This window comes from Triturus cristatus, chromosome 12, assembly GCF_964204655.1.
Source record: "Triturus cristatus chromosome 12, aTriCri1.1, whole genome shotgun sequence".
In the NCBI taxonomy this organism is placed as follows: Eukaryota; Metazoa; Chordata; class Amphibia; order Caudata; family Salamandridae; genus Triturus; species Triturus cristatus.
In genome coordinates this window covers 424528088-424554176 of record NC_140595.1, presented here as the reverse complement: position 1 = coordinate 424554176, position 26089 = coordinate 424528088, and positions in this window count along the sequence as shown.

Below are 26089 nucleotides of genomic sequence, written 5' to 3'. Positions count from 1 at the left end.
TCCTCGGGAGCCGTGGCGTTCCCCTCTGGTGTGACACTGTTTCGGTCGGAGGGCCCGGCAATCCCAGTTTCTGTCCACGACTCAAGGGCGCGCTTCAAATCATCTTTGGTACTCAGGCCGGTGGTAGCAATGCCTAGTTCCATGCAGAATTGTTTCAGTTCGCGGTGGCTATATTCTTCCAACTTATCCATTTGGAATTTTTCAGTGGAACCGCTATCTTTGGCTGACATCGTGGTTTTGTCGTGGGGTGAGCTACTCTCTGTACGATTACGCGTTGATTCGGATCGCGCCGCTGGCCACCTATGTTAGACGGACCGGGAGGGTCGGCCGAGGTCAGGGGGAGAGGTCTCCGGGGAGAGCCGTCTCCAGCGATCGTACAGACAAATAACTTCCCCCCCACAGACAGATACCACACAAGGATAAGATTTAGCGTTCTTTATATGCACTTCTTAAGGTACGATGAAATGGTACAAGGAGGTCTGGACTCAGGGGTCCCCTCGATTTAAGTCTCTCAGGATAGGGAAAGGGGTAGCGGGACAGTCTGTTTACCAGTCTGGTAGTTCGGATGATATGATGATTAGCTCACAATCCTCGAGCTTGGTGGTTTAGCTGGTACGGGCCGCGGCAGCGCCAGCAGGTCCCGGTAGAGATGGTCGATACACGGTCCGCGGCAGCGCCAGCAGGTCCCGGTGAAGATGGTCGATGTACGGTCCGCGGCAGCGCCAGCAGGTCCCGGTGAGGATGGTCGTTACAACGGGCCGCGGCAGCGCCAGCAGGTCCCGACGAGGATGGATGTTGCAGAAGGCCGCGGCAGCGCCAGCAGGCAGGACGATAGTTCGCAAGATAGGGCTACGGCAGTGCCAGTAGTCCGTCAAGGCTGAGTTCTCTCGGTGTCTCTCAACTCCAGGATACAACTGCCTTCCTGCTCCGGAGCTGCTCCAGTTATAGGGCAGGCGCCCTTTGATGTCCGGACCCTCGCACTTGGAGGTCGGAGGGTCCGGGATGAAGGTGTCCAGACACCCAGCAGGGGGTGGAGCCAGCGCCTGGGGGAGCTGGAGGCGATCGGCACCTGGCGGGGGAAGAGCTCTTGACGCTTCGTTCTCCCATTGACCTGCCAAGTGGTCCGCTCACCTCCTGGGTGGATGGTGGTGCCGGGATGTCGGGGCCGGCCAGGCCCAGGGTTAGGGTCGGGTGGAGGCCACGCGGCCTCGTGGTGCAGGGCCCAAGATGGCGGCTTGACCCGGCCGGGGGAGCCGGTGGTGGCTGGGGCCCGTGATACATGGAGGTCCGAGGGCAGGAGTTCCGTCGGGAGACGGGGTGCGGGTGCTTTTCGTGGGTCACGCCTGGCGGGCCGGGGCTTGGGCCCTGTCATGCGGGGAGGGAGCAAGCCCTTCGTGTGGCCTGTCCAACACTCTGGACTAGCAATACAACGTGGGGAAATATAGCTCACAAATATGCAAAGCGCCATCTTACAGCAGTAGATAAATATTACTAATACAGAAGTTGTTTCAAGATGGCTCTAACAGAGTTCAAAGACCATGTTAATACGGAAGGGGCATTCAATATGTTTTAACCCATCATGTTTCTCATTTCCACTGAAAATTATGAGTCAGTTTGAGGGTGAACATACATTCCTATTGTTGCTCAGTAGGAAAACTGAAATTATGTAAGAGTCAAAATAACAATCAAATGATTATGTTAGGTCTTATAAATAAGAAAGGAAAGGGCCAAGGGAGGAAATATACCCATTAAAAGTTCAAAGTTGTAGAACAAGACCAAATAATCACCCAAGAAATATTGTAGCTCGTGATAAAAATGAAGGCCGTCCTCTACGGCCCTAAGGCGCATGATCCACCTTGCCTCATGTCTACTTAATCTCAACTCCCTATTTCACCTCATGGATCTTGCTTCACGTGTTCAATACCATAGAAAACAAATGTTTTATTCGGACCCTGGGCAGTGCAATTGTGTACATGTTCAGCAATGGGATATCTCAGATCATTCTGTTTATTGCACGCATGTGCTCACTCACACGATCTTTCAATGCCCTTATTGTGCTCCCTACGTAAATTTTACAAAATTTGCATGAGATAATACATACAACATATTTGGTAGCACAATTAATATTGGTCAGTATGGTATACATTTTATCTTTGTTGCCACTAAACTGTTTAGTTTTATCTTGCGCCCATATGCACATCCCACAGTAGCCACATTTAAACAATCCCTTAGAAAATTCCATTAACCATGGTTCACAATGTGTCTTAGATGGATAGCTAGGACTCCGTATCATGCTAAGCGTTCTGCCTCTGCGATACGTAATCTGTGGCTTACCTGTCACAAAATCCTGCAGGGTTGTATCCGCTTTCAAGATATGCCAGTGTTTATTAAGGCTCTTGCGAAGAGTAGTGCACATGTGTGAGTACTCTGTAAGCATCCTAATTTACGTCTTTTGCTTTTGGCGGGTTTCAGAGTAGAAATGAGTTTGGTTCTCAGGGCCCTTTCCTTAGCTATTTGTAGATCATGTTTTGTCTCTGAATAAAACATTTCTCCGTATCATTAATAGATGTTAAAAAGTACAGTTCTTCACTGCAATTCTGTCTTGCTCTGAACTTCTCCTCGAAAGGAATTGCCTCAATCTCATGTCAGGGGTGGGCACTCTTCGCATGCAGGACGGAATTGCAGGATGTGGGTTTACAATACATCTTACTCTGTATTCGGTGTTCCTTGATGTATAGTTCCACATCAAGGAATACAACACTAGTTGCACTCAAATAGGTGGTAAACCTAATGTTAATGTCGTTGTCATTCAAATAGTTAATGAAATCCTGTAATGATTGCTCAGTGCCTGTACATATCATAAAGCAGTCATCGATGAACCACCCCCAGTAGAGGATGTGCTCATTCCAATGACTGCCCGTCGAGCATCAGATCATCACCTCCTCCAGCCAACCCATAAAAAGATTGGCATAAGCAGACGAAAATATGAAGCTCATGCTACACCTTGTATTTGTTTGAACCACTCATCTTTAAAAAGGACAATGTTGCTGTGCATAATAAGTTCAGTCATGGCAAGTAACATCTGTGTATGTTCCCAAAGGCTGGTCAGTCTCTTAGATAGAAAATGATATATTGCCTTCATGGAGACATGGAGGAAGTGGGTGTCCCAGACCACTGAGATCCAACCCAATAAAGAAACCACAGATTGTCACCATTCTGCCCAGGCCAATCTTCAGACTCCCTACCCCATGTCCTCAGTGCTTCCATTGTGGAGGTATTGGCCACATAGCCAGATTGTGTCCACAGAAAGAGGAACCAATGGACATAGGAGTTGTGAGATCACTTTATTCGTCTACCAAGGATATAAGACCCCCCTTCCACCGTCAGCTATCCATTAATGGACAACCCATCACGGCATTAGTAGATACAGTCTGTGTTGCACCCTCAAAGTCTTCATGGAGGAGTAATCCATACTACTGGGAGCGTTACTATCCAGTGTGCACACGGGGACTTGAAGAGTTACCCCATCACAAATGTATCCGTACAACGACAATCTGATCCTGCGGTTTCACTAAAAGTAGGTTTGATACATTAACCACTTGATTAATTGATCGTAGGAAAGGATTATCTATGTCTGAATAGTCTGATTCAGGAGACAGAAAAAGAGGGAGAGGCATGGTGAAATACAGCCCCCTTCTCAAAGGATGTGGATCATGAGTGGCCTCTCTCCAAAACCCAGAAAAGAGAACAGAAGAAAGGCCCTTTCTGGGTCTTTTCCAGTCTTGAAGGATGAGCCCCTATGGGAAACAGATAAAAACTTTCATGCTGTACAGAGAGAAGACCCCATTCTTCATGAGGCTTGGAGTACAGCCACTGATCAAGAAGATCCCCTTCAAGTAGATCCCCAATTTTTCCTTAAAGACTATCTACTATATTGGAAGGGTGGGATCTCTCAAAAGCCAATTATTGGTGCCTGGTCCTTCCCTGCATAAAGTCCTGTTCCTAGCCTACAGTCATCTTTTAGGGGGCCATGTTAGCAACGAGAAAACAGAGAAAGCCATAGTAGAAAAGTTCTATTGGTCTGGCATTTACCAACAGGTTAAGGAATACTGTTGTGAAAGCCCCATTTGCCAGAAAAATATCTGTAGTAAACCTGCCAGAGTACCCCTGAGTTAGAAACTAGGAAATGGGAGGAAATACTACACTTTGCTTTGTTCGCCACACAGTGCAAAGTACAAAAAAGCACCGGATATTCCCCATTTGAACTCTTATATGGCAGACAGCCACATTCGTTATTAAACATGGCCTGGTAGGAGTGGAAGAAGAAGAAGGATGGAGCAGAACCACTCGTGGAATATGTATCCGACCTTAAAACCCAAATAGGGCAGATTTGAACTATTGTCAGAGCCAATTTGGAGGAGGCTCAGGCAGCTCATAAAATTCAGTATGATAAGAAAACAAAGGACCGATCATTCTCTGTGGGTGACTCTGTCCTTCTGATGATGGCCTCTTCAGATCATAAACTGCTGGGTCAGTGGCAAGGGCATTATGTAGTTCTGGAGAAAGTGACTGCTGTCACATATCACTTTGAGCTTGATCCCAATTGTGGAACTTCCCAAATATACCACATAAATCTATTGAAAGAAATGGGAGGGAACTCTCCCAGTACTGATGGGTATACCCCGATAAGAAATTCCTCTTTTCTACCAGGGCATAGACCAGAGCTCCCAAAACCTTTAAAACAAGAATTGTCCCAAAACCTTCAACCCCTAAAAGGGGTATTCTCTCTCCTTCTGGGAAAAACAACCCTTTTAGAACATACCATACAAACCAATCCAGGAGAAAAGGTTTGTTAAAGTCCCTATAGTATGCCAGAAGAAGTACGATCAAACAAGAGGTTTAACAGATGTTACTCATGGCCATCATCGAACCCTCAATAAGCGAATGGAACTGCCCAATTATGTTAGTGTTTAATCCAGATGGACCAGTATACGTCCTGTATAGACTTTCTGGAAGTCAATAAAATCTCAAAGTTTGACACCTACCCTTTAATGGGAAAGGCGAAATTCATTAGCACGCTAGACCTTTGCAAAGGTTACTGGCTGGTCCCTCTCAGAAGTCAGGACAAGGAGAAAACTGCTTTCTCTACCCCCGATGGCTCAGTTCACGTTAATACCTTTTGGCCTTCATGGGGCTCTGGCTACTTTTCATGACAGCCTGGTCTGTCTCCTGTTAAACCTAGCCGTTAGATAGCTTTTTCTTTGAGTAACTTTGAGGGTTGTGCATTTAACTACTGATATCTGATTGGATTATCTTTCTAATCTGTTAGCATAATCCTCGCCAATGGTACACTCTGTTTAAGGGCTGCCCATCCTTCTAACACATCACAGATTATTTTACATTTTTTAGCGTACCCTGTCTTTTGATAGACATAAGAGGTTTGTGATATCATTGTATACATATTACATATATGCTGTTCTCTCTGAGTCTGTTGCTCTTACGACTAGATTTGGTGTTGTTATGCTTTAACTGTATCAGTATGACTGATATCTTTTGTCATCCTATCTGATATGAGCACACTGTATATACTATTCCTCCATAGAGTGGTGCCTCTCCACTGAGCTATGGCCAGGTTGAGGTTTGCAACGTACCCAGTCGTTATGGGTAAGGATGACACTTTTTATGTATAGACACTTTTGTGGTGCACTCTGCAGGAGGAGGCATTTGTGTCACTTCCTCACTGCCTAATTATCTGATGTTTTTACGTGGGTTCGCTTGTCTAAGGCCTATGTCTGTTTTCTATTTGTTTTCCACCAGGTACTATTACCATTCACAGAAAAGGAACCGCAAGTATTTCTGGTTCCGGGTTTTCACCAAAAAGCTTTTAGCTTTTTGTTACACATATCACTTAGCAGCAGAATCTTAGAGGTCCTGAAGAAATCCTGGCCCGATGTAGGGGCCATATGGCTGAAACATGTCGACCATAATCTATCAATCTACACGTGCGGTTTAAATCCATTAAATGTTTTTTAATCCTGACAGCGAGAACTCCAGAATAAACCTCCATGTTTGGTTCTCTCTAGCCAGTTTTATCACTTCACTCACTTTCATCCTTTTTTTGCGCTGTGCTCTCACCCATACTAGTAGTCACATTTGTAGAGTCTAGCAGATCCAGCTAGAGTAGTTGAAAAACATCCCTGAGGTCCTCCCTCTCAGAGAGGGGGTTGTAGCCCTCAGAGGAACTAGGTTTTTTCCTCTGGGAGGAGAATCCCAAATGATGAAGCATGCCACCATAGGTGGGTGAGGGATTTTGTCCTTAAGGGATCTTCCCCCAGTTGGGATTGTCATAGTGCCTTTGTGTATGTCTGTCTTGTTTTTGTTCAGATAACGTACACCCAAGGATTTATGTTGTATTTAATTGCTAGATTGGGGATGCAATCCTTGCCAGGTCTTTAAAAATGTTTCCTAGGACCCTCCACCCATTGTTCATGTACTAACCAGTCCAGATAATAATCAACCCTTTGTATTGCAAACTGATGCCTCAGACTGTGGTCTTGGGACTGTCTTTTCACAAAGGAATCCCAATGCGGAAAAAAAGCAATCATGTACATAAGCCATAAACTCTTTCCCGGGAGAAGAACTATGCGGCTATAGAAAAAAAAGCCTTGGCCATCATGTGGACAATAGAGACCTTGAGGTACTACTTGGAGGGGTGATAATTTACCCTATCCACAGATCATGCCCCTCTTGAATAACTAGCCAGTGATAAAGGCAATAATGATAGAGTATCCCTACAACCTATCCGTTTTCATACACAACACCGGAAAGGTATAGACCAGGTAAATGCAGATTTCTTGTCAATATATCCATGTAACTTGATCTTACTAGTAAGACAACTAGGGAAGAGGGCTCTGCCCAACGCCCTGCACGTACCTGAAAGGATGAGGGTGAATCCGCTTTCCGCACCTGGATTCCATCTGAAAACAACAGAAACATGACACTTACTATCGCTCCCCAGGGTATCACATGTCATAGCAGGGAGGCAGTGACTCAAGAGAAGGGAACCAATCCCAGAGGGCAAAGGAAGGAGAAAAAGGACAAGAAGCAGGAAGTCAAGAGAGGCAAAAAGAGAAGACGGACGACGAACACGGAAGGAAGGAAAAACTTACTGGGAGAGTAAGCACTGACGGTAAAAAGCAAAGGAAAACACCAAAACACTACTGCACACCCATCCACTAATCAATCAGAGGCATACTGGTTGGATTTGGCACGAGGGTAAGTACATGGTTCATAGATAAAACTTTATTCAGCACTGACTTTATGAAATAAAATCCACAAAAGTAATTGATAATATTTCAACATTAGATCAAAGAACCACGGACTTACAGCTTGTGAGCTGTAAAGCCACGTCAAGGCACCAACCACTTTACAGTTCATTCTCACGCCATTCATGCTTCAGATGCACAAAACCATCCAAACTGCCAGCTGTTGGCCCAACACAATACAACACTGAGGGGGATATTCTCAAGAACGTGTGTTAACCATCGCAAATTTAGCTTAGCGCAACTTTGCATATCGCGGTCTATCGCAGGAAAACAACGCCGTGTTAATGCAGTATTCTCAACCTGGCGGCACCATGCGATAGTCACACGATAACGCATCAAAGGACCGTGTCAAACACAACACCGCAAAAATGTGAAACACCAACACAAAAAAGTAGCAATGAGGCCAACCAAAATAAAAAAAACCTGCGATAATCAGTGACAGGCCTGCAATTCCCACGCGTCATGCGGGAAAATGTGCCATAAAAGCAACAACAAAAAATAAAAGGACCCCTACCAAAGAACCTCATGGTCGGGGAACGCCCAGGAGAAGAGGAAGAGGCAGACGGGGTGCAGTCCGCAGAAAAACCAGATCAGCGTCACGGAAGTGACAGACCACCACCGTCCACTGAACGACAATATGATAAACGTGAACGCAGTCGGAGTGTCGAGGAGGCCTATGGAGGAGGACAAGAGGCACTGGCACGATGTGAAAAGCCAAACTAAGTACAAACGTGTTGCCAACAGTAAGGAAGCAATGGTGACAGGAGGTGGGAGTCCTGTGCCACAGGAGGGGCTGGAGGAAATAGAGGCCACAGTCATCAGGGTGGAGACGGCGCAAGGAGTCGGGAGTCCTGGACACAGCTCGATAGGAACTGACAACATCAACCGGGTGATTAACGACCAGGGACTGGGTGGATGGGGGGAGATGGGCAAAATGGCACACATGCACAACGACATGTAGCACACTGCATAACCACAATGACCCTGGATCAGGTCCCTGATCCCCGTGGCACACTGCAGCACACACACATAGCAATAACAGCACATCCGACGACAATGTGGTAAAAAGTGCAACACTGACACTGCAGAACAGAGGACACAACTGGGTCCACTCATGTGCAGAAACAGGCCAATCACATCCAAAATAGCAGGAAACTGCGAGATGGAAAAGTACGTGTACAACCTCACCTACAACATGTAGTCCAAATGTCCACTGTCCCGCATCAAACATACAGCACCTCCGAAACAGTCACAATGAACATCGTCATACAATCTGCTTGTAAACCAGAAGAATGCGACAACACATGTCAACACAATGTCACCTCCAACAGATCATACCAGATTACTTATCAGTGATGCTGGAGAGGACCACCACACCCTCGACACTGACACACTACAAAAGCCCATGGACATCTCAGGCAACCCACCCCCAGGCCAGTGCAGCCAAGCTACTTAGAGGAGACACCAGCCCCTGCAAAGACCACACAGCAGGAGCACTCTCCTCCACAGCTGGCTCCCAACACTCCACCTCGGCACACATCGCTTTCCAATGCCAGATGTCAGAATGCCAAAAGGAGGTGGCCGAACAGGTGCGGGTGGGGCCAGAGCACATGGCAGCCGAACTAGATCACACACGTGGGTGTTCAAGTCCCAGCAGGGACCACCTACACCCCACAACAGAGACACACACCTCAACAGAGACACATGCACACTTCCTGCAATGAACTACGCACAGAGCCCAGTAATCATCATTCACATCCCCATGCTGGACCTCCGTACGACAGCACAGTCCACTCCTCCCACATATTGAGCGGGTGATGACAAACTGCATGTCCAAGGTCTTTCCCGCTATCAGCGGTGACATGGTTGCGTCTGCTGTACACAGCACAATGTAATGTAGTAGGCCCAGGGACCCTCATGCATACATCATGACCACACGGACACACAGATAGTTTGTGGAACTGGCTACGGGCATGTGCGCCCGGCTACTTTATTGGCAGGGACACTGGTACAGTGATGCCTGTGCTGGATGCGTGTGGGGTGAGTGTAAGCCAGCCCACACGGAGTTGCTGATGCTGGCAACAATTTGAACAGTGAACACCATGAATACGGAAACAGAGAACACCAAGCATTACAGAGACAATTGCGGAGCATCATGTTGGTAGCCGGAGCAAGTACAGAGGTCACCCAACATTTAAACAGAAGTATCCGTGAGTTGCAGTGCACTGATGTTGGGGCACTAGAGCTGAGCTTGCTCATGTGAAGAAAATGTCTAGGATTGTGTCCTTTCGGTAAATACCTGATGCAGCTGCAGTGGTGTGTGTTACACCTGCATCATCTTCCTCATCATCGTCCCAGGTCTCACACACTGCATGAGGTGACATTGCTGCGTGAGGTCTCCACAGCACACAACTCAATCAAAAATGGTGCATGAGTTGTGGTGCCCTGTGTCAGTGGCAGCTGGAGTGCTGAGCAGGGTATCAGGCAGACAATGGCATCCACAACAGGTGTGACCAACTCTGATAGTCTGGCAGTAAAACACTTTAGACTCTGGCAATCGTTGCCTGGAGGTGGTCCTGGCGGTGGTGGCATGTGCCTCCTGCGGTGATGCGACATCAGGGCCGGTCAGGACTCAAATTGATGTGTGAGACCTGGTGGACCGCAGTTGAGGCCGGAGGCAACGGGCAGCGGAGGGCCACAGACACATGGCCTTGATGACCCAAGGCCACCGTCTCAGAGACCATCCAATATCTCAGCAGACAGGGTCCCTGACTTGAGCTGCACAGAGTTAGTGGCCCCGGATGCACTGCGGCCGGCACAGGCACACCGGCACAGGACAGTGACTTGTGGTGCAGTGAGATAGGGGCACATGAAGTGGTGAGCGGGTCCGCATCGATGTACAAGGTGGATGTGGCAAAGACTTGCGGGGGACAGTGGAAGGTGTCCTCCAGGGCATGATGCAGAGGGCAGAAGCCGTCCGGAAGCAGCAAATAGAGGAGTGGAATGCTACAGCCTCATTTTTGTCACAAATTCGGTATCACTGACATGATGATGAAGACAAACCCCAGTCCATAGACTCCGTCGCCACCAAAGTTCAACCAGAAAGTGTCCATGGATGTCGGGGAACAGACTTAGGGGCACCGGAGCTGAAAGGGGATGCAGTCTGCAATGAGGCCAGTCATCAGAGCAGAGATAATATTAGTGACTCCTGTAGGAAGGTGGAATCTGACTGCATGGTTACCCCCACTTTTGTCCTGGTGTTTTACTGGTTTTCGACTTAGTTTGACTGGGATCCTGCTAATCAGGACCCCAGTCTATCTGCTTTCTTCCTAAATTGGTTGCTCATGTACTTCAGGTACACTCCAGATTGGATTCTGGAGTACCCTTATAAGTCCCTAGTATATGCTATACTATGTACCTAGGGCATAGGCACCCCAGAGGCCTCCCAGGGGCTGCAGCATGTATTGTACCACCACTGAGAGGCCACTCAAATTGACACCACAGGTCTGCCACTGCAACCTGTGTAAGGTGGTGCATGCACCCCTTACTTAGATATAGGTTCACTATATCTACCTTATCACTGCACATAAACATATCAGTCACCCCTATAGCAGGCCTTATCAATCCTGAAGGCAGGTTGCTGGGTTTTATGTGAGAGGGTGCCCATGCATGAGCAGAGCCCCTCTGCAGCCTTCGGATTCTTTTCTCCGGGGTTGTTCTGTGATGCAGCCTACCATATAATTTTAAGTGCATTATAATATGCTAACTTTAAAACAGCTGCACAGAAACCTGTCGTGTTTGATGTCAAACACCTTGGAATCATACCGCCACACCAGTAACTGGTGTGGGAGGTATGATTCCACCCCTCCTAGAGGGAGAAATATGACAACACCGGTACACCCGGTACCAGCTTTCTCGACCCTGGCATCACAAGATGGATGCTGCCAGCCACAGACACAAGTCTGCCCTCCTGCTGCTGGACGAAACTCACGCAGGAGAAGGCTGGAAAATAGGTTTTCTGCCACAGGGAGGTGTAACCACCTCCAAGACAGGGTTTCGTGTATTGGGGCTGGGTGGGTGCACCCTGAGAGTGCGTTGATGTCTGCACTGGGGGCACATTTGGTGTCCCTGTGCATAGTCCAGCTCAAACCAGTTGCAAGAGCCATTTGCTCCTGCTGGCGCCAAACTGGACTTGGGTGTAGCCACCCCTCTGTCCTGTCCCGCCCATAGGTGGGTCCTTAGAGTTTGTCCCACCCCTTCCTTGGGTATAAAGTAGGAACCCCTGGCTACAGGACTTTAGATTTACCTGGACTAAACTCTACTACAGAGACCAAGTACTTCGAATATCTACACTGCGTTGGATGACTGAAGAATCTCCCTTGGAGAAAAGGAGTTACTCCCCTGCTAAGCAGGCACCAAAGACACCTGACCGGTTTGCATCTCCGAAACTCCTGAGGACTCCAAAGACTTTTGCAACACAGGAGGTGGGTTTCCAAGTGTCCTCGAGGTCAACTAGTGTGCTCAGCAAACCTGAGACCCGTATCCCCCGTGGGGACCGTGCAACCTGAACCCCTGGGCACCGTGTCCATTTGCAGAAGCGCACAAGTTACTTATTTGTGTAACAATATATCTGTAAGGGACATTAGTTAGTGATAGATTCCTTACCTTAGAATATCCCCAGGCGTCCGACTGGATCCGGAAAGTTTTTCGTCAGCAATACCCCTGCGCGTCTGTAGGTGCCGTCGTACAGCTCTGCGTACGTCGCTGGCGTCGTATTCGCCGAGATAACGTCGCTGGAGCTACTTAGACGCGCCCACACGCGCTGACGTCAGTCCTGTACACGACTTTCCGTGCCAGGAATGCAGAACCATGGAAGATACTGACCACTGGTGCATTGAAACTAGGGCCCTGAAAGGGATGACCTTAACCCTAGAAATCCGTTTGCGAACAGGGAGGATGGGTGAGGCGGTAAGTAAACTATCACTAACTAATGTCTATTACAGATATATCGTTACATAAGTAAGCAACTTGTGCATCTGAAAGACACATGTTAGTGATAGATTCCTTACCTTAGAATAGATACCCCAGGAATACCAACCCCAGTGGTGGGTCTGCAAACAAAAATCACACCAGAAAGTCACAGAGAACAGAACGGCCAAAGAAGGTGTCTCTCCGGACTGGACTGTCAAGGCAATAATGCTTGGTAAAAGTGTGCAGTGAGGCCCACGTGGCTGCCTGACAGATGTCTTGCAGGGGGACACCACGTCCCAATGCAGTAGTAGCTGCTGTCGCGCTGTTAGAATGGGCGCGCAACCTCAACGGAGGTTCCTTTTTATCCAGAGAATAACAGGCTTTTATACACAAGACGACCCAGCGGGTGATAGTCCTCTTGTGGACATCCCGGCCTTTCTTGGCGCCTACGTAGCCAACAAAGTGCTGATCATCCACCCGGAGCTGTTGTGTGTGATTCAGGTAAAATGAAAGCACAAGTGTTGGGTCCAGACGGTGGAGCCTCTCTTCCTCTCTGGAAGGGTGCGGAGGCAGAAAGTAAGTGGGCAAGGTGATAGTTTGCCCAATGTGAAAAGCAGTGACCACTTTTGACAAGAAGGAAGGATGAGTGCGAAGCACAACCTTGTCCGGATGGACTGACAGAAAAGGAGGCTTACAAGAATGAGCCTGGATCTCACTCACTCTTCTGGTGGAGGTGATGGCAACCAGGAAAGCAGTCTTCAAAGTTAAGAAATGAAGATGCTAGTTGTGAAGTGTAGGAAGGTGGAATCTGACTATTTGGTTGCCCCCACTTGTTTCCTAGTCTTTTGCTGGTTTATAACTTAGTTGGACTGGGATCCTGCTATTCAGGGCCCCAGTCTATCTGCTTTCTCTGTAAAATGTTTTGCATGTACATTAGGTACAGATCTAATTGGATTCTGGAGTGCCTTCTAAGCCCCTAGTATATGGTATACTATGTACCTAGGGCATAGGTACCTCAGAGGCCTACCAGGGGCTGAAGCATGTATTATGCCACCCCTGGGAAGCACTCTATAATGGCACCACAGGTCTGCTACTGCAGCCTGGGTAAGGGTGTGCTTGCACCCCTTACAGTGGTATAGGTAGGCTTTCCTGTTTTCAGTTTCTATTTTTGGTGAATTCTGGTGGTGTTTTTTCAGTGTTTTCCAGTGATTTCAAAACCTCAAAAAAACAGTGCTTTTCAGTGGTTACTCATTTTCGCCCCATAAAAACAACTGAAACGGTGTTTTACCGGTGTTTATGGAACGCTTTGCTTTTATTATTGTACTGGTTGGCCAGACATGGACCAGTACAGTTGGCTAGAGTTCTCCGTTCCCCATCGCCATTTGAAAACATCTAGCCTGGACAAGAAGTGCAAAGAAGTTATAGGAGCCCATTATACTCCAGGGGGAAACATCCTTTACCATGCAACCATTACAACGCGGTATGGTCACATCGTGGTTTTAACAACGCAAGTCGTTACACCGACTTGCACTGTAGGGCGCTGTAGGCTAAGGAATAGTGTGAATTACTATTCCAACACATTCCCTACTGTACGTAGACTGGAGTTGGAATAGTAATTCACACTATTCCTATGTCCAGCGCCCTCCAACGCAAGTCGATGTAACGACTTGCGTTGTTAAAACCGCAATGTAACATACCGCGTTGTAATGGTACGCGTTGTTACATTATACATCCTACTCCAGGGCAGTTTGCAAATGAGGATGCACAGTGGGTACCGACTGCTTTGCAATCTGCTCTTCAATTTGAAATGTTTATGACATATAAATGAATCACATCACAACATATATATTTGTAGAGAGTGAAAAACCTCCAGCCTCATGAATATTAATGATGCATGTCACATTTTGTACATCTTATTGAATTTTCTTCGAATGTACGACAGAGGCCTAAGATAGACAGCAGGCCTCCGTGCCTGTGTTGGTAGTCCCAACATGTCATCATGTTTTAAGCATCCCTTGTCTCTTAAAGGAACAGGCGCTGCTTTTATTTTTTTTTTTGTAATTGACATGCTGGCAAGACACTGGAGAGTGGTCCCCTGGACCACTGTAAACTCACCCTGAAACTACGCGATTCCTAAAGGAGAAACTGTCACGTTTGGGTCAGTAACAGTCAAAGGTTTTGCAGCACAGTTGCGTCACAGACCTCTGATACCCCCCACTGTGACCATCAAACAGGAGGGGGTGGAGTATTCTATTTGTGCTTCGCCCTGAATCACGGAAGATGTTCTGTGAGTCAGAACTAGTTTTACGATGTATAAACGATGTTTCCACAAATCACAAAGCCTGTATTTCTGCAATCTGCAGACTTTTTGACATGTTTTTATGCGACTCATATGTATTAAAATCACGTGCAACATCTGCAGTTAATATAGGACATGTCAGGATCCCGCCTCAACCACTTCTCCCAACGTTATCAATGTGTCCCTCACTATTCCAGTTCCATGACCTAAGCTATCAAAGTGCATAGAAACATGACACAAAACAAAACACAAACAATGTTTAACGTTACTCCTCCTTTTATCTGCGACCTGTTGTGTTCTTACCAGCTAAAAATCCAGGAAATGTGTGGGCTCTTGGAGTTCATTAAAAGTGGAGGGATTTCTCAACAAATGTGTCAATTAAGTCGCTAAAATGTAGCACTCAAAACAGGTCTTAAGCATCCGAAATACTCTATGCTCACGTCATAAAGAAGAATACGCACCCCTAAATAGAGCGCAAAAACAATGCCACAAAGTTGGGATCCAGCAGCGGTGTAAATTTGATCAGCGCGCGACGCTCCGTTCTCCACAATTCCAGTGCCAGGTATATTTGTAATAGAGGAGCGCGCGAGCAGAAAGGCGCATCACCTGTTGGGGCCCTTCCTGCTCACGGGCTGTCCAGCAGAAGCAGCGGCAGCTGCAGCCGGCTTGTCCGGTCAGTAACCACTCAGTAGTGGGGCGGCATTTCACGGAGCATGGACCTGCGTTTTGTGAGGCGCTGTACTTCAGGGAGCTGCACGGGCTAGAGTAATAGCGCGTCACCGCTGCTTATACTCTGCATGACGCAGATCTGGGGGGCTTTAAGCTTCTGTCGGGACTGCAGGGGCAACCGCCAGAAGACATGGAGGAAAATGAACGCCAGACGCCCGATCATCTCGACAGCAGGCGGATGACGGGTGAGTAACCGAGCCGAGTGACTACGGGCCCACACGGACACGGCAGCTCCTGTAACCCAAGGCAGTAACGGACATTTGTATTCGTATATTTTGCGTGTAAAACGTGTCAACTAACACGTATGTACTGCACCAAGCAATGTACAGTATATTTGGAAAGTTGTTTGCTTCTTGGCAGCTCATTACGTGCATGGTTTGTTGATGCTACTTTTAGTGACACCAGTAACTTGATACCCTGGGAGTCACGCACTGAGGCGCCATCATATCCAATGGCATCTGCAGCTATAATGTCTGCCCGCAGTGCACTGGCGGCAAACTACGCTTTTACGACGGTAAATGACGTTACCTTGTTTACTTTGAGCACGCGCTGTAATAAGAAAATGACTAGTGCTGTGAGGATGCCAGACTTTGTTTACTGTGGCGAAAACTACAGAAGGCATGCAACAAGTGGATGAACTATCAGTGTGTGCGTGTTCCATTCACGAGTATTCCCTCTTAGTCTGCCCTCGACGAGTTAGCTGTCTACTGGGCCCTCTAAGTGGGCTACTATTTCATCTTAACAACCTACCCGGTTTCTGCGCTCAGCCCCGCCCACAGGGGCTCTGAGAAGAGGCGAAAGAACAACAAAGCCTTGTTATCTAAATGGTCTTTTAAAGACCTGTGAAGTACTCGGGTGCGGCCGCAGTCAGAGAGACGGCAGTCCACAACAGCTCCTCTCCCCCGTCAACTATGAAAATCAGTGACACTCGGTTTAAACCGGGTCAGCTGATTTTCATCCGGTAGGGTACTGTCAGTCAGATTCGGTTGAAACCGAATTCCGGACAGCCTAGGTATAGGCTACCTATATCCACAAATATATATAGACACATATGAACCTATAAGTCACTCCTATGGCAGGCCTTGACAATCCTGAAGGCAGAGTGCTTGGTTTTGTGTGAGAGGGTGCCCAAGCATGAGCTGAGCTCCTCTGCAGCTTTCGGAAATCCTTTCTTATGGCTGTTCTGTGATACAGCCATACCATATACTTTTTGAAGTGCATTATAACCTCGCGGTAAATGCTAACTTTGGAATGGCTGCATCAAAACATGTTGTGTTTGGTGTCAAACGCTTTGGAATACTACACCCCACCCCCACCAGTTCTGGTGGCAGGGGTAGCATTCCAACCTTCTAGAGGGAGAGACATGTTCACACTGGTCAAACCCGGTAGGACTTTTCTGAGCCCTGGCATCGCAAATGGATGCCTCTGCCACAGACACGAGTCTCGCCTCCTGCTGCTGACCAAAACTCCGGCAGGAGAGGCCTGGACAATAGGTTTCCTGTCGAAGAGAGGTGTAACCACCTCCCCAGACAGGCAGATGTGTATTGGAGCTGGGCGGGAGCACTCTCTGGTGCTTTGAAGTCCTGCACTGGGGGCACACTTGGGTGCCGATCACGATCCGGTAAAAACTGGGTACGAACCGTCGGACGGAGCATATTCTCCGTCCGACGCATACCCGGTCTTAAAAATATACAAACCTGGAATTACGATTCGCACGGAAACACCATTTCCGTACGAATCGTACAAAACCCCGACCGACGAAGATAAATATACAAATGTGATCCGGGAAAGCGCCGACGTGACGTCGGGACGCACACAGCCTGCCATTCACGAACCAGGAATCACGATTCGCACCGACGTCATCCCGCACGGTGAATATTTTCCGGCAGCCAAAAACTGCCGGGAAATCAGGACGACGCGAACAAGGAGTACCTGTACGCGACGGACAGACATGGACCCGAACCCACGTGTCATCCCGGCCGTCATAGCAGTCGACCTCCTCCACAGGTTACGACGCAGACGCCGCAGAAGGTCAGAACAACAAAGGGAGGGGGGAAAGTGGTGGGGGGGCTGGAGCAGGGGCAGGCCACAAAACCCCCACCAAAGTCACACAGCACACATGCCCTGGACATACCTGACCCCAGGCCCTGGTCACTACGAGGGGGTGGGGGCGTGTCCAGCAAAGCCAGCGTCCGCCACAACAGAAGTGCTTGACGACGCGAAACGGCAACACAACAATACAGGTACGTCCCGTACCCACGCCTTAAAAGCGTGGGTATGAGTCGTACCACGCCCACACCTACGTCATCCCAACAATGGCGGGACGGCTGTACCCACGTGGCAAAGGCCTGGGTACGGCCTGCACAAGCATCACATTGCGTGGGGACGCATATGTATGGACCGTACCCCCACCCCTGTATGCATGGAGCGTACCCCCAACCGCAACAGTGTAAGTACGACCCGTACCCTCACCCACGTACGTATGGAGCGTACCCCCCACCCCAACAGTGTAAGTACGACCTGTACCCTCACCCGCGTACGTATGGAGCGTACCCCCACCCCAACAGTGTAAGTACGACCCGTACCCTCACCCGCGTATGCATGGAGCGTACCACCACCCCAACAGTGTAAGTACGACCCATACCCTCACCCCCGTATGCATGGAGCGTACCCCCACCCCAACCGTGTATGTACGACCCGTACCCTCACCCGCGGACGTATGGAGCGTACTCCCACACCAACAGTGTAAGTACGGACTCTACCCCCACCCCAACCGTGTATGTACGGCCCGTACCCATACCCGCGTATGTATGGAGCGTACCCCCACCCCAACAGTCTATGTACGACTCGTACCCTCACCCGCGGACGTATGGAGCGTACCCCCAACCCCAACAGTGTAAGTACGACCCGTACCCTCACCCGCGTACGTATGGAACGTACCCCCCACCCCAACAGTGTAAGTACGACCCGTACCCTCACCCGCATATGCATGGAGCGTACCCCCCACCTCAACAGTGTAAGTACGACCCGTACCCTCACCCCCATATGCATGGAGCGTACCCCCACCCCAACCGTGTATGTACGACCCATACCCTCACCCGCGGACGTATGGAGCGTACCCCCACCCCAACAGTGTAAGTACGGACCCTACCCCCACCCCAACCGTGTATGTACGGCCCGTACCCACACCCGCGTATGTATGGAGCGTACCCCCACCCCAACAGTGTATGTACGGACCCTACCCCCACCTCGTATGCATGGAGCGAACCCACACCCGTGTATGTTCTAAGCTTACATATCCTGAAATAGGAGGGGTGGGTGCAGAGTCCTCCCAGCAGTGCCCAGAGACAGGAGGGGTGGGTGCAGAGTCCTCCCAGCAGTGCCCAGACACAGGAGGGGTGTGTGCAGAGTCCTCCCAGCAGTGCCCAGACACAAGGAGGGGTGTGTGCCTATCACTCCCAGCAGTGCCCAGAGACAGGAGGGGTGTGTGCAGAGTCCTCCCAGCAGTGCCCAGACACAGGAGGGGTGTGTGCCTATCACTCCCAGCAGTGCCCAGAGACAGGATGGGTGTGTGCAGAGTCCTCCCAGCAGTGCCCAGACACAGGAGGGGTGTGTGCCTATCACTCCCAGCAGTGCCCAAAGACAGGAGGGGTGTGTGCAGAGTCCTCCCAGCAGTGCCCAGACACAGGAGGGGTGTGTGCCTATCACTCCCAGCAGTGCCCAGAGACAGGAGGGGTGTGTGCAGAGTCCTCCCAGCAGTGCCCAGACACAGGAGGGGTGTGTGCCTATCACTCCCAGCAGTGCCCAGAGACAGGAGGGGTGGGTGCAGAGGCCCCCAGCAGTGCCCATGGAAAAAAAAGGGTGGAGTACCCACAGATCCAATTGCCACAATTGTCAGTCAGGTGCACAAAGACCCTGCAGTACATGTAACACATGTGTGCGAGGCTGGGAGTACACACATGCCTACAGCCTAAAAGGGAACATGTCCACATGAAGTCATGTCAACAGACTACATACACAAGTACAGTGATCACCAAGGATGCCACGAATGATGCAGGTGGAGACATCGCTCTGCATGCATGGCCAAAGTTGAAGGGGTCCGTCACACACCCAGCTAATGTAGACACAGCTCAGCGCTAAATATTGGGAACACCCTGCAGGGAAGATGTCAGGGTACACAGAGGAAGGAACAGACCTTGGGACAATTTCACCATGCAGGAACTGCTTACATGAACAGAGAAACCTAGCTAACAACTTGTGATGGCACACAGATACCAGGGTACCCCCTATGACCAGCACACTACTATATTTCCCACACACCCAACACATGATTACCACCCAAAAACATGTAGCAGCCCCACCAACAGCAACATCAGAAAAGCAGTAGTGTTCAAAGGAAACAAAAATGGCTTTAATCAGCATGATCTTAAATAGTGTATTCGTAGAAAGTCCAATATTTACAAAGCCCATATAGCAGTCTATGAGTCACAGCTGGACGGGGGACACAGTGGGACGCGTGTCCCCTAGCTTGCCTGCACAGTCAGACTCCTTCGTCTTCCACAGCGGGGAGGGCATCATGTTGGGGGGAAGGACCAGGCACCGCAGGGACAGGAGGGCGAAGGGTAGGCATTGTGGGTGCAGGGATGGAGGACTCCACCACAGGGGGTGGGGCAGGGCCAAAGGCGGAGGCCAGGATCTCGCTGCACACCTTAGCAAGGTCCTCCAGCGTCTCCCCTGCACCCGAAGGAACCACAGGCCCCAAGGAGGGGGGGGCGGAGGGATGGGTCGCAGCACCACTGGGGGAGGGTGTGGACAGGGGGGGACTCAACCACCCTGACCGGGGACTCCCTTGACCGCTTGCGGGGTGGTGTCACAGTGGGGCTCAGGGACAGAGCGGCCATGAAGGAGTCCTTGCCGGATATGTGGCCAGGAGAGCTGGGGAGGGGATTTGGAGGGAGTGGATTTGTGGAATGCGGACTCCCACTATGGCTGTGTGACTTACGTTTGCCCCCCGACCCAGTGGGTGTGCCTACTTCACCCTGTGTGTGCGTGCCAGGAGGTGTGCGTATGACCTTCCCTGCTGGTATGGTGCCTGTGTCTGTTGTGGTGGGTGCATGCTGACGTCTGGGTGTACGTGGGACAGGCATAGGAGTGGGAAGTGTGGATGGGTCAGGGGTAGGGGGTTGGACGTAGCGCTTCAGGAGACCCACTGCTGCAGTCCGTGTCGAGTCAATGGACCTCAGCAAGTTGCGTTGGTCAGCCTGCGATGAAAAAATGCCCTCCAAGTATGCCTCCATGTTGTTCAGCACTTGGCTGTGGCCATGGAGGACATTAAGCATCGCAGCCTGACCAACCTGCAACTGCCGCTGGATGTCCACAGACTCAGCATTGGCGGCAGCAGTGGAGACAGGGGCAGGGGGTGCGGTGCCTGGCAGGAAGGAGACATGTGGTGACCGGGCACGCTTGGAAGGGACACAAGCAATTGGGAGGCGGCTGGTGGCAATGGAGGGGGCGGGGTGAGATGTAGTGCCGCTGTCACCTGCTGGTGCAGCCTCCGCCCACTCGGAGAGATCATCCTCGGACCCGTCAGCCTCATATTCTGTCGTGCCAGTGGACAGGTCCTCAGCCTCACTCTCCTCTGCCTCAGTTCCACTCAATGTGCCAGCCACGATGTCAACCCTGGCACTGGTGCTTGGGCCCTCCGCTCCGTCTGTGCTCATGTCTCCCTCCGTGTCCCCCGACGATGCTGTGGGCAAGGTGAAGAGACAGCAATTAATCACACACCTGTATACATATGTCACATGAGTCCAATCTACATAGGTTACAGTGCATAGCCTGAAAAGAAAGATCAGTAACATCTACAAAACAAGGTACAGATGTAGGTCATGCAACACAGAGTTGGTTGACCCACCATGCCACTGAAAATCCATGGAGAGCATGACACAATAGCAAATGACATGAAATGGAGTTTGAAAAAGTGATACTAGAGGTTCTCTAGAGTCATCCCTTTATGGTCACACATTTTGTTGTCTTTTCCACAGAAAGAAAGACTTCCACTCTGTTAATTCAATGGTTTGCAGGTAATTTATTTCATTAGCACTTTGGCTTAATTTCGAGCATAATTTGTTATTCTTTCACATATTCTCAAACGTTTTTATCCCAGGCAATGTCATCATCATTTATCCTATCCAATGCATTTCGGGCATTAGGGTCATGCCCTTCATCAGGGAGTTGACACTGTAAAACGGAATGGGATACCGTAAATGTGGTATAAAACAATTTGTATCATAAGTAATATCATTGTGGTGTGACATCATGAAAATTAAATAAGGCAATACGAGCAAAAAACATGAACAGGCTTACAAACAGACATGATAATGGTGTACACTCAAGGTGAACATTGACATGAGAATGAAAACGTCACTTACATGCCTTTCTGTGTGTTGTTTTTAAGATCTGTAAAAGAATGGTAGGGTTCGGTTAAGATACGACTAACAGAACATAAATCCAACATTCGATTGAAGAACACGAAATCAGCCCTATCATCTCATTTCGTAGAAGAAAATCATAATGTTTCCCAAATCAAATATATTATACTCGAAACAGTCCGGAAAATTGAGGGGAGAGACAATTCTAAACATCTCCTTAGAAGAGAGAACCACTGGATTCAAAAACTTTCCACCCAAAAACCGACAGGTTTGAATGAAAGAATGGAATTTTCTTGTTATTTGTAATTAATTGCTCCGCAGACTGTACCTTCGTGAACACTGTGTTCGTTCACAATCATATCTGACACCCACCGTATCATTGTTTATTGTACTCGCACTTTCCCTGTAAACCTGCCAGATGCGCTAGTGGCACCACTCACAAAACGAGATGATATGTACACATATCTACACAGGTTTGCACCCCGATGAGTTCCCAACACTTTTCATTTTTTCGTTTCCTTTATTTTCATACCACTTTTTTTTGGAAGCTGATGACCACCTAAATTAATTTCACACACCCTCCACCTGTTTGATGTGTCCACTTTCTCATCTAACGGGTGATTCCCGCAATTAAGTTTGACCCCCCGGCCGTAGAATACCGATTAGCTGTAGTCTTTCTTTCCCGTCAATGGTCATGTGACACATCACATGATCGGAATCATTTTAAAATAGCAAAGCGCGGCCGATAATCTTCGTGCCGTCGCTACGGAAGACGAGTAACGGACTCGAGCACGTTTGAGTTCCTTTTCAGGTTAGTCCATCAGCTAGGATAGACCCATATTTATTCAGCACAATGCCGTAGCTCCCAACACCCATAGTTTAACCGAACCCTACCATTCTTTTACAGATCTTAAAAACAACACACAGAAAGGCATGTAAGTGATGTTTTCATTCTCATGTCAATGTTCACCTTGAGTGTACACCATTATCATGTCTGTTTGTAAGCCTGTTCATGTTTTTTGCTCGTATTGCCTTATTTAATTTTCATGATGTCACACCACAATGATATTACTTATGATACAAATTGTTTTATACCACATTTACGGTATCCCATTCCGTTTTACAGTGTCAACTCCCTGATGAAGGGCATGACCCTAATGCCCGAAATGCATTGGATAGGATAAATGATGATGACATTGCCTGGGATAAAAACGTTTGAGAATATGTGAAAGAATAACAAATTATGCTCGAAATTAAGCCAAAGTGCTAATGAAATAAATTACCTGCAAACCATTGAATTAACAGAGTGGAAGTCTTTCTTTCTGTGGAAAAGACAACAAAATGTGTGACCATAAAGGGATGACTCTAGAGAACCTCTAGTATCACTTTTTCAACTTATGTTCTAGACGCTGTTGGACCCTCGGCGCCACTTTTTGGTGCACCATAAAAATCAACTAAACCTAATATAATCACAGGTACAACAAATTTGCTGTGCATCTATCCAATCAAACAATTATATTTACTCACGCAGAGTCCCCAGCAAAGATAGCACGCACGAAACAGCAATACAACTAACTTACATAATGAGCTATTACGAGGACATATCTAAAAGCACAGAGGCCAGAGCCTCCACTTTTGCGTTTGAAGCCAAGGACGCGGATCAAATGTATTCTTTAATCAGGGAAGAACTTACACAGGAAACCACAAGCCGGTCCAAGGAGCAAAATATCAAACAATTACTGTATCTTTTTAAAAGGAAAACCAATCAACAACTTCACGCCAGTACTCTCATAAAATATCACCGCAACTTACGCATACCACGAGGCTTAAGAATTGCACTGAAACCTTCTCTTTGCAAACATTCTAAAAAGTTTCAAGAACGCTGGTATGAAATTTTGAACAAATGTTCACTAGACTTGATCTTATTGATCATACAAGAACTATCCACTATACTAGAAGAACTTAGCACGGAAATAGAGGAAACACCATCTGAGCTCTCCAAAATGATGACGGAAGATGAATTAAGAACAACCTTGGACGATATCAAAAATCAAATAGATCGACACTCAAAAGAAATCAATGAACGGAAAATCCGTAAATTTAAGAGGGACACCCTCGACTACCAGTTAGGGGAAGTCTATACATGGGCTGATATTTACGCCCAAAAACGCAGGAATCGTCCATACAACTCCAACACAGAAACATCATCTACTGACAGTGAGACTAGCCAAAAACCACGTAAACCTCAACCTACTCGAACAGCACAAGACAAAACACCAATTGAAGAACCTACCACCAGTAGAACCACTGAAACTAATCCTTTTTTAGATCAGGGCCAAGCCCAAAAAGGAGACCCAGGAGAAGCACAAGAAAAGGACAAAGAAAGAGAACCACCGACCACACGGAGCACGTCAGCAACAACCAAGGAGAAGGAGAAAGAGAAAAGGTCCAAAAAGAACCAACCACAGAACAACTAGTTATTAACATAAGTGATAAACACTTCAACTCTTACGAACTAGAATTACTACAAAAGGGAACATCTTCTGTACCTACCACCACAACGGATAACTTGGAACTGGAAGTAAGCTTCTTCAAGCTGATGCGTAAACTCAGATTGAGACATTTTTTCGATAATACATTACCGGATCGTCCACAACCTGAAAAAGACCAATTGTTAGGACTACGACCCCCAAGTACCTTTCAAGCTCCGATAAGCCACAAGACACTGGATTTATTTGAAAATTTAGTCAAGCAAGACCTCCACAAGATCAAACATGTTAAACCAAAAAGAAGAAACACCACACAAAAGGATCTGGATACACTTCACAAAATGGCTACTGATAACAATATAACATTCACCAAAGCTGACAAGGGGGGAGCCATGGTTATCATGAACACTGAGATGTATAACGCTAAAGTGATGGAACACATCACAGATATCAACACCTACAGTAAACTTGACTACAATCCAACATTGGAATATTCCAAAACCCTAAAAATCATCATCGATGGAGCTCAGAAACAAGGCATCATCACTGAAAGAACGAAGAATTTTCTCACAACATCGAATCCAAAAAGTCCAACACTACGGATGGTTCCGATGATTCACAAAAATACCTATGACCCACCAATGCGGCCGATCGTATCAACAAGAGGGAGCTTACACGAACCAATCGGTCAAATGATAGACAAATATATGCAACCCACAGTACAATCCATGCAAACTTATGTCAAAGATACCTCACAATTCTTACGGAAACCACAACAGATATCTTTGAACCCTACTGAAAAAGTGATTTTATGCACAGCAGATGTACGTAGCTTATACACCAGCATACCTCATGACATGGGCATAGAAGCAATGGAAACTGCCCTTCTCAACACAGCACTAGACCTTGATTTTCAGACTTTTCTCATGGAGCTGATGCACTTTATACTGTATCATAGTTATTTTAAAGTTAATGAATCTTGGTACCAACAGCTCACCGGCATGGCTATGGGCAATTTGGCAGCACCCGTGTATGCTAACATATTCATGCAGTGGTATGAAAGTCAATACATACTTTCTAAAAAAGAATGGACAGACAACCTCAAAATGATAATCAGATACATTGACGATCTCTTTATCATCTGGACAAACACAGAGGAGAAACTAATAATGGAATTGACTAAATTCAATGATATAGACCAACGAATTCAATTGACATGGGACATATCAGATACCATGGTCAACTTTTTGGATGTTAGAGTATCAATTACCCCAGATGGATTCACGACTGACCTATATGTCAAACCCACTGATAGGAATAACATGCTACTATACTCAAGCTTTCATGAACCTAACCTCATCAGGAATTTACCATTCTCACAAATGGCTAGAGTGAAAAGAATCACCTCTGACGAAAAGACCCTCAAAACCAGACTTAAAGACATGACCAACAAATTCATCTCGAGAGGTTACCCACCAACTCTAGTGAAAGAATCCAAAACAAGAATCGATAAAATGTACAGATCTAAACTCTTAACCCCCAAGGTCAAAACAGATCAAACACGCACTGTGGTGGTATCAAAATATTCTACAGCTAGTAAGAAATACAAACAAACCATTTTGAAACACTGGTCAATTTTGAACATGGAACCAGACTTCAAACAGTCATTTAGCCTATCACCAATATTTGCGTTCACTAGAGCAAAGAACTTGGGTGAAATTTTACAGAATAAACCCCCAGATACTACATCACACTCAGGAACCATACCTTGCCTCAACTGTGGCAATTGCAACAGCATAATCAGAGGAAACACCATATGCCATCCCTCACAAGGTCATCCTATTAAAC